At 39.7% G+C, this 10,352-nt stretch overlaps 1 non-coding gene across 1 annotated transcript; it reads left to right on the top strand.

Moving 5' to 3' along the window:
• Positions 1 to 7,008: 7,008 nt before the first annotated feature.
• On the top strand, positions 7,009 to 7,115 carry LOC141616336 (small nucleolar RNA R71). Its single transcript, XR_012530691.1, has one exon. It is a non-coding gene; the product is annotated as a small nucleolar RNA R71 (small nucleolar RNA).
• The last annotated feature ends 3,237 nt before the right edge of the window (positions 7,116 to 10,352 follow it).

The following is a 10,352-nucleotide window of genomic DNA, read 5'->3' on the forward strand; positions in this document are numbered from 1 at the left end:
GTCATTGAATTCAATCAATTTAGTCTCATTTTGCCATGAAAATGCAAGGTTTGCACTCCTTTCCTATCAAGGACACAAAACCTCAAAGAATATGCAAAACAAAGAACTAAAGACAATAAATGACCCAAATATGCACTAAAAAGCATGGGAACAAGGCTAATTCGGGGACTAAATATGCGCTAATTATGGTCACATCAAATATCCCTAAACCGAACCTTTGCTCGTCCCGAGTAAAGTGGTGACAAAGACTAGGACCATTATTTAAACTAACCTAATAACATAGCCGATATAAGATAATTAGCGGGTCTCACTCCGCCCCTTCAACTCACAACAAGACAACCATGAGGTAGGATGCCTTCTTGCAAGGCAAGGTGGGTCTTGCCAAAATGGCAACATATCCAAACATTAAGCACACAAAATCAAATAATGGATGCATCTACAAAAGGAATAGCCACTTCCTCATCAAGTGGCGGAGGCAACTAAAAGAGAACAAATTTAAGAGCATATAATCCGTCACAAATACTAGTTCAACAAATCACTAAGGCTAAGAGGATGGCACTAAATCACCTCCAAATGGTGTTAAACTAGACTACTTTCGTCCTCAATTTCCAAATGCTTTCGTCAAGAGCGATCGGATGGTGTGGAATGATGATCCCCATGATGCTAGTAGCATATGACATGACAAGTCTCAAGTTCTCTACAAAAGTAAAGGTCATGGATCGTCCCAAGCTCGACAAAGTGGCTTGACAAAAAGTCTTTTTGGGAATGAAATGCTCAAATCGTCGTAAACAAGGGTAGATATGACTAGTATTCAAAAATTGACCTCATTCAACTTTCACATTTCAAAAATTAGAGATGGGGTTTGTCCCTTCTGTGCTAATGTCCTTTGCTTTCGCCAATCGCTTATTAGGCAACCGGTTAACCTCTAGACAATAACTTTTCGGGGTGATAGTCACTCTGTCTCTGGGCGGTTGAATTCACAACCGTGTGGGGGCCCAATTCAATGGATCCCTCTCGAAAGCACATCGAAGTGGTACGCCTCCATCAAAACAACTAAAATTCTCAACATTTCAACATTTCATAACATTTGAGGTTTCTTTGGCAATAAAACGTTTCCACGTACAAAATCTTTGAAATGAGCACTTCAAACTTATTGATAGAAAGTATTTTGGGTTGCCATACCACAAGGTCAATCAAGGTCACCTAGACAAGTTAACCAAGTCCATATCGCATCACGGGGTTGGAATAGGTGACTCACATGCAAACCCTTGACTAGGCTTTGGGTCATGGGTCGAAAGACACTAGTATGACACAATCTAGGGTGTTTTACAACCATTCTAGTAGGCGAAGTCTTAAGTTGAAAAAGTATTTGTAATGGCTTAGTTGCTCTTGTCAAAGTTCCCAATTAGGCACTTTTCAAAATATTTTATCTAAATGCAACTAAATGCTATGATGCAACTATTATATACATCCTAATGCAAGTGATTCTACCAACTAATATGTCATATAAACTAAATGCAAATCCTAAGTTCACATTGTTATACCGCATCAATCAAAATAAAGCCACATAGTCATTAACATAAAGAGGAAAAAGGAGATTGGAAAGATCATACCATGCGATCTTCATGATCCTCATGTCTCGGATGTGGCGTAGTCAATGAATGTGAACAAGGATAGAACAAACACAATATATACAATAATATATACATGACTACACTACAAAAGAAAAGAACATGTTTTTGGTTTTTCAAATTTTCAAATTTTTATGATTTTTCGAAAGTTTTCAATTTTTTTGGATTTTTAAATAAAAGTTAAGTTAGAATTCCCCATCCCCACACTAATATGGGCATTGTCCTCAATGGCCAAAATGATGGGAAATTATGCAAAAATGATGCATGATTTCTACACTAAATGCAAGCTACACTAATCTACACTACATGATGCATGGTTTTTGTTTATGACGGAGAGGATAATTTAGATTACCTCCCGTTGTGTATGCATGTACTTCCCCAAACCGATTTAGACATTATTGCTAATGTCCTAAGGTTGGGTGTAGTTCATGCACACACGATGCAATGCATGAAACTAAATTTGTCATTTTGGATTTTCAAAAGATGGGAACAATAAAATGAGAACACCTCAATGGGGCCGAGGTGTTAGTCCTCTATGGTGCTAGGACTACTCCAACAATGATCAAGATTAATAAAACAAAGCAAAGAGAGAAATAGACAAACCTCAAGAGGGTAGGAGCCTCCAAAGCTTGCTAATCTTCCATCATATCATCACTATCATCATCATCCTCACTAGAAATGGACTCATCACCACTTTCTTCTTCACTTTCTTGTTCACCTTGCTCATCATCCTCTTCTCCTTCTTCACTAGCTTCTTCATCAATGTTATCATCAACCTCTTCATTACCAACAACCTCATTATCACCCGGAAACTCACCCCTAGATGCACTCGGAAAGAAGACTTCCCTATCCGCCCAACTAGGCAAAGGACATGAAGGGTCAAGTAGTCCTTGCCTAGCTAAGTGAAGGAGGAGTGGATATTGGGCTAAGTAAGCATCTTTCCGATCCTTGAAGGCTTGCTTGTGCATCTCTTGCATAAGAAGAGTCATATAATCATTGCTTGCTTCAACACCTTTGGGTTTGAACTCTTGGTACTCGAAAGGATAGGGTGGTGTGACAATGGAAGAGGAGGGCATTTCAATTTCACCCTTTTGTTGTCGGATAATGTATTCGGCCTCTTTTGAAAGGGGAAGGAGATAGTTGGTCCGGTGGACACTTAAACGACAAATCTTCGAAGGCAAAGTGAAAGATCTAGCCTCACTAGTAAGCCATCCATAGTTGGTGTCAAGAGGGTTATGAGAGACCCACTTGTATTTGTTCATCATAGTATCAATATCAATGAAATGACCACCCTTCTTCGCCACATACTTGTTATCCTTGTTGAAGTTCGGATCAAAGTATTTAGCTAAGATAGTGACTAGACCTCCATTAACAATAACGGTAGTGCCTTGCTTCCCACAATCAATGTTTAGCCATCTATCCACCAAAAGCCTTAGAGAGTTGAAAGGCTTGGTGAATTCCCTTACAATGTTCAAGGCCGACTCAAGAAGAACAAAATCGAGTTTGGTGAAATGGTTGGTGTCTTTTCTTGCAATGATGGTGTTCCCTATAACCTTGTGCCACACTCTAATGCCCGGATGGTGGACTAATAGAGCGCGACTAGCATAAAAGCTCTCGAATTTCCTTCCGGAAATCGCCTCCCAAAGAGGGTCGGGGTCATACTTGCCAACATTCTTAAAATAACTCGGTGAATCGCTAAGACCCAAAGCTTTACCCATTTCCTCAAAGGAGATGCGCCTACTAACATTAGCTAGGCGAAACTCAATGCTTTCCATAGTCTCAACCTTGTTAACTTTCAAAGAACTCAAAAATTCTAAGTTAAGGGAGGAGTATGTCAATTCTTTTGTTGTAAACAATTTCTCCAACCCCATGGCTTTAAAGAAGGCTCTAGTTTGCTCAAGGACACCCAACTTATCTAAGGCATCTTCACAAATAAAGTTGGTGGATATAAATGATTTACTAGCAAACTTGGCAAAAGTGTCCCTATGGGATTTGGAAATGAAAATTACCTCCGGATAATTCGAAAGTTGGGCAATTTCCGGGGTAGTAGATGTTGTTGCTTCCATGGGAGGTTGTTATTGTTGTATTTCCAAGTTTGGGCTAGCTACCACCATAGCCAATGCTTTCTTTGCTTGAAGACTCTTTTGTCTTGATGAGAGTGCCTTTGCCTTTGGTGCCTTTGTTGCTTTTGTTGCTCCCTTTGTCCTTGCCATTGATGAATAAACCAAGAAAAGAGTGAAAAATCTTCAATTTCTAGTGCACCCAAATCAATTTAAAGATGAAAGGCTTTGCCTTTATAAATTCAAAAATCGACTCAAAGGTTGAAGATTTTGTGCTTGGTTTTGATTTTTGTTGAAAGAGGGGTGATTGATTTGTTGTTAAAAGGATGTTTTGATTTGATTTTGGTGAATGGTTTTGAGGAATCTTGTTTTTGTGATGGAGAGGATGAGGGTTTTGGAGTTATGGGGTTTATGGGTAGTGTTTTGAATGAAGAAATGAAGAAATGAATGTGGGAGGGGGTTTATAATAAACCCGAAAAATTTGAAATGCAGGGGGAAGACGGGCGGATTTCCTTTAAGACGCCCGGATTCTGCCTGTTCTGGGTTTCGGAATTCTCGCCTAAAGACGGGCGGATTTGAACAAAGACGGGCGGATTTGAAAACACGGGACGGGCGTCTTTCAGAGAAGACGGGCGGATTCCTCTCCAGGTATTTTTCTTCTTTTCCTCAGCCGAAAAGACGGGCGGATTCCCTTCAGGACGGCGTCTTTATGAAGATGGGCAGATTCTACTGCAGGACGCCCGGATTCGTTAACAGTCAAAAAATTTCAAAAATTCAGCTTAGAAGGACGGGCGTCTTCTGCCCAATATGCCCGGATTGTCTGAAGACGGGCGGATTCTCCTGAAACCACTCGGATTCGACCCCTTTTACCCGGATTCAGTTCCATCCGTGTACCTTGCATATCCCTTGTCATTTTTCCATTCTTCAAAGTCTCGTGTTCTTCATTGTGTGGGCACTACTAAGGCATGGATAGCCTAGGCAATTGCTATCCCCACACTAAGCTAAAGCACTACACATCAATTGAAATTATTAGTCCCTCCCTCACTTCTCTCAAACATGATAATTATCTTGATCAAAGTATAAAAATCCAAAGATGACAAAAAATGCAAATTAAGAATTGAAATGCGAGTTAGGGAGTTAGAAATATTTACAAATAGTGGTTTAGGGAGGACTCCACCAAACTCTCATTCTTGATGAGATGTCAAGGGGGCATGTTCAAGGTGTTGTTGATGTTGCTCAACACCTTGAAAAAGTAATCAAAAGCTTGTTAATTGTCATGATAAAGTTCTTCAATAGACCTTTGCCCTTGTTGTCGATCTTGATCGATGGCATTACCAATGTATGGATTGAAAATCCCTTCAAATTCGTCGTCCCAAAGACCACAAACTTCATTAAGTTGATCATTAAAAATCTGTTGATTTGATGGAGACAACTTTCCCATTTTGTTTTCTTGGCCAATAAGGCCATCTTCTTCATTGCTTGACTTTGGTGAGCTTTGCAAGCTCTCTTTGTTACAATTCACTTGCTCTTTCAATGGAGCATCTTCAATTTTCTTCTTCCGTTGGAGTTCCGACTTCTTCCTATCATCCTTCCGGCTATAATGATCGATCATAAAACACGGTTCATGTAAACGGGGAGCTCTCATAGTCTTGTCAAGATTGAAAGTTATACTCTCATCTCCCACTTCTAGAGTGAGCTCTCCATGTTTTACATCAATCACCGCACCCGCGGTGTGTAAGAAAGGTCTTCCTAGAATGATTGGAATGTTGGAATCTTCTTCCATATCAATAATGACAAAGTCCACCGGGATGAAAAATTTCCCAATTCGTATGGGAACATCTTCCCATATCCCTAATGGTGTATTCGTCGATCTATCGGCCATTTGGAGTGTGATATTGGTGCATTTAAGCTCTCCCATCCCCAACCTTTTACTCACCGAGTACGGCATAACACTCACACTAGCCCCTAGATCACATAAGGCTTTGTTGATCGTGGTGTCGCCAATTGTACTCGGTATTGAGAAGCTTCCCGAATCTTTTAGTTTTGGAGGTGAACTCCCTTGAAGTATTGCACTACTCACCTTAGTGAAGGGGATAGTCTCAAGCTTCCGGATCGACTTCTTCTTTGTGAGGATGTCTTTCATGTATTTTGCATAGGCCGGCACGTGATTGATTAATTCCGTGAAAGGAATTGAGACTTCCAAATTCTTCACAATTTCCATAAACTTTCCAAGTTGGTCATCAAATTTGGGCTTGGCTTGACGAATTGGAAAAGGAAGTCTAATCACGATGGGCTCCTTCTCCTTGACCTTGTCTTCATTTTTCTTTGAAATTTCTTCTTTTGATGATTCTCCATCCTTGGAGTTTTGCACAATTTCTTCCTTATCACTAGCTTCCACAACCTCATCCTCAACTTGCTTCTTTGGTGCTTCATACCTTGTACCACTTCTTAAGTGAATGGCACTAACCGTTTCATGTCTTGGGGGATTACTTTGAGGTGGTAATTGCCCCTTTTGGCTTTGTGAGCTTGAAGATGCTAGTTGAGTCAATTGGGTTTCTAACATTTTGGTGTGAGCTAGAATGTTGTTGATGGTGGTTTCCTTTGCTTGACTATCTTTTTGCATTTGAGTGAAAAATTCTTGTTGATTCTTTTGCATTTGGAGGACCGCTTTTTGAACATCAAAACCTTGGTCGTTTTGTTGATTGTATGGGTTTTGATTTTGGTAACCTTGATTTTGGTTGTAAAAGGGTCTTTGATTTTGGTTTCTCATGGGAGGTGGGGTATATGTTGTTTGAGGGTTTTGAACATTTTGGCTTTTGTATGAGAGATTTGGATGGAATTTGGTGTTCTCATTGTAATAGTTGGAATAAGGGGTACCACTCTTGTATGCTTGGAAAGCGTTCACTTGTTCATTTGTTCCCCTACATTCACTTTGGTCATGTCCCAAAGTTCCACAATTCTCACATATCCCACTTGGGATTGATGAAGATGCCGTCATGGCATTAACATGATGCTTTGGTGATTTTGAGGCTTCTTCAAGTCTAGCCATAGCTTTTTCAAACTTCAAATTGATTGTATCAATGTGAGCACTAAGTTGAGCACCCAATTGAGTAACGGAGTCCACTTCATACTTTCCTCCTCTATTAGCCTTGCGAGGTCTACTATATTGTGAGTTATGGACCGCCATTTCCTCAATTTTGTTCCATGTTTGATTGTCATCAAATTCGGTGAACATTCCATTTGATCCCATGTTGAGAATGTTCCTTGAATCTTCATATAGACCGTTCCAAAATTGTTGTACCAAGAACCACTCGCTAAGTCCATGGTGAGGACATGAGCGACAAATTCCCTTGAACCGCTCCCAAGCTTCATACAAAGATTCTTCATCCCTTTGCTTAAAACCCGTAATTTGAGCTCTTAGCATGTTAGTCTTTTCCGGTGGGTAGAATTTTTTGTAGAAAGCTAGAGCCAACTTCTTCCAAGAATCAATTCCGAGAGTGGCCTTATCAAGGCCCTTCAACCATTGTTTCGGGGTGCCAATTAGAGAAAAAGGAAATAAGACCCATCGAATTTGGTCTTGAGTTACACCGGTTTGAGAAATCGCATCACAATAGTCACAAAAGGTTTCCATATGAGAATGAGGGTCTTCACTAGGCATCCCCCCAAATTGGCTCCTTTCGACTAATTGGATAAAGGAGGATTTGGCAATAAAATTTCCGGTCAAATGTTGTGGTGTGGGAGTACCATTGGGTAGGTTCTCCTCGGTGGGTACGGAATGTGATGAAAACTTAGGCATTGTGGGTTGATTTTGTGTTGTATTTTGTGTTGGGTTCTCCTCACCTTCTCTTGCAAAAGGGTTAATAAACTCAATAGTTGGTTGAATATCTACAACCTCACTAATACCTCTAAAATTTCTCCTAGCAAGTCTTCTATTGGTTGTCAAAGTTCCTTCAATTTCACGATCAAAAGGTAACAAATCGCCTTGTGACCTTCTAGACATGCAAAATATCAAACAACTCGAAAACAATTAGAACAAACCTTGAGGAGTTTTACTTCCTCAAGGCAAATAAAGACACAACTAATAACAATATAAGAAAATCTAAATCAAGATAACACCGTCCCCGGCAACGGCGCCATTTTTGGTCGGACTAAATCTTTTCTGTAACTTGTCGTTAGGAGCACCTAGACCAAAACACAATTTATAACTTCACAAACAACTCTACAATTAGTAAAGAGGCAAGTAAAGGTCGGATCCCAAGGGACGGGAATTGAGATGAGATTTCTATTGAAACTAGTGGTGTCTTAGGGGTGTCATAATTTGGGTTGATGTAGAAGGTCACTAAACTAAATAGCAATGAAAATATACAAGCAAGATGAATTAAAAGGGTTGTAAGCAATTGATAAAAAGCACTAGGGTGTCATGGGGTCATAGGGGATTCATGGGAATTGATCATACAAACATGTTCTCAAATTATAAGCAAGCAATTATTGTTGTGATGAATTGAGTTGGGTTATATCTTACAATCCTAGGAAAGTTTGGGTCCCGGAGCCGAATCGATTAGATTGTACAACAGCTACAAGTCGACTTAGTCTTCCCTACTCAACAACATGCATGGTCTAATGAGACTCGAGTTGGTTTATGTCTTACAAGTCTCATTGAAAAGATAGGTGATGGGTAAAAAATGCAAGGATTCATAGGCTCGCATTTCATCAAACATAATATGTGCATGAGTTGAGATCAAAACAAGCAAGCAAATAAACCATGAAAGCATATTAATTTAAGCATGAATCATTCCCCATGTTGGTTTCTCCTAATTACCCATTAACCCTAGCTAGGTGACTACTCACTCATTATCATGTTGATCATGCTATCAAGGTTGTCAATCATACCAACAAAGTAAAACATGATGAACAAATTAAAGTAATTAACAATAATTAAAAAGGGATTAAGAGAATTATACCTACTAATGATTCCAATAATAAAGCAAAGAATAAAAGAAGTACTTGATGCTTGATTGAGAGGTTGTCAATCTCCCAATAATAACCCAAATAATCTTCAATTACCCAAAATAAAGGATGAACAAAAGAGAGATTTAAGGAAATAAAACTTGTATTAAAACTTGATTAATTGTTGATTACAAAACTAAAGAGAGATTTGATTGGTATTAACTACTCTAAGAATTGATAAGAAGAACATCCTCTTCTAATTAGACTAATGAGGTATTTATAGTGGAAATTAGGTGGATGCATTAGGGTTAACTAAGGGCTAAACTAGTAATTACACTTTTGAGATTTGAGCAGGGAAACGCCGGTATTTTTCGAAGGATGGGCATCTTTCATTGAAGCTTGAAGAAACGAAATCTTGCTGTCTTGGAATCCGTGCGTCTTAGGCACGGGATGGCCGGATTCAGCAGTTTCTGCCCGGGCGTCTTCAAGGGAATCCGGGCGTCTTCTGGGCTTGCTGCCCGGGCGTCTTTGGGAGAAGACGGCCGGATTGTGGAGGTGGAGGACGGGCGTCTTCCAGTCAATCCGCACGGATTGCTAGACAGCTTCACTTCTTTCTTCTTTTCTTCCTTTCCTTCATAAAATCCTTGGGGATTTCCTCGGGGATGCAAGGATCCTTTCTCATCATTGCCCAACTACTATAATATGTATAAAGGCCTTCTAATCTTGTCTCTCCTTGATGCTTGGTCATTGAATTCAATCAATTTAGTCTCATTTTGCCATGAAAATGCAAGGTTTGCACTCCTTTCCTACCAAGGACACAAAACCTCAAAGAATATGCAAAACAAAGAACTAAAGACAATAAATGACCCAAATATGCACTAAAAAGCATGGGAACAAGGCTAATTCGGGGACTAAATATACGCTAATTATGGTCACATCAGTATATTAAATTGAGCTCAATATTTTAAGGCCTGATTTTGCAATTGAAAGTTGGATATCAGTTGTATATTAGTGGGGTGGGCCCCAATCTTTAAGATTTGTTTTAAGTAAAGTGCAGTATGTAAAACGAATATTGAAGATTCTACTCGGTAAAAGGAAACATGAAAATACTGACAAGTACTTGGGCATATAATGGAAGAAATTATATAAGGCATTCATTCATATAATGGCAAGTATCATACATTTAGTTTCATATCAGGTCAGGCAAGAAATGTGAAGATGAAAATTATACCTGGACTGGGAGATATATTTTATATGTGAAAAAGTTTTAAGTGTGCAATATTCCAAGCTCTTGGGATCATTTTGCCGTCCAGGGTTTGTAATCTATAAGCTCCCTGGCCGACTATTGAGTCAATCAGGTAGGGACCTTCCCAGGTTGGGGCCAATTTGCCAGCATTCTTCTCTTTTGTGTTTTGAAAGACTTTTCTGAGGACAAGGTCTCCTACCCTGAATACTCTAGCTTTGACGGTTTTGTTGTAGATTTTTGCAACTCTTTGCTGATATGCTGCCAATCTAATGCTGGCTGGATCTCTTAGCTCTTCCGTTAAGTCCAGGTTGTCCTCCACTAGAGGTATATTGCTCGTTATTGTGTTCAGGCTGCATCTGGCTGATGGGATGTCGACCTCAGCTGGGATTACTGCTTCACATCCATAGACCAAGGAGTAGAGGGTTTGGCCTGTGGATGTTTTAGGCGTGGTTTCACCCCCAGAGGACC

The sequence above is a fragment of the Silene latifolia genome, chromosome 11 (genome assembly GCF_048544455.1).
Source record: "Silene latifolia isolate original U9 population chromosome 11, ASM4854445v1, whole genome shotgun sequence".
NCBI classification, from domain to species: Eukaryota; Viridiplantae; Streptophyta; class Magnoliopsida; order Caryophyllales; family Caryophyllaceae; genus Silene; species Silene latifolia.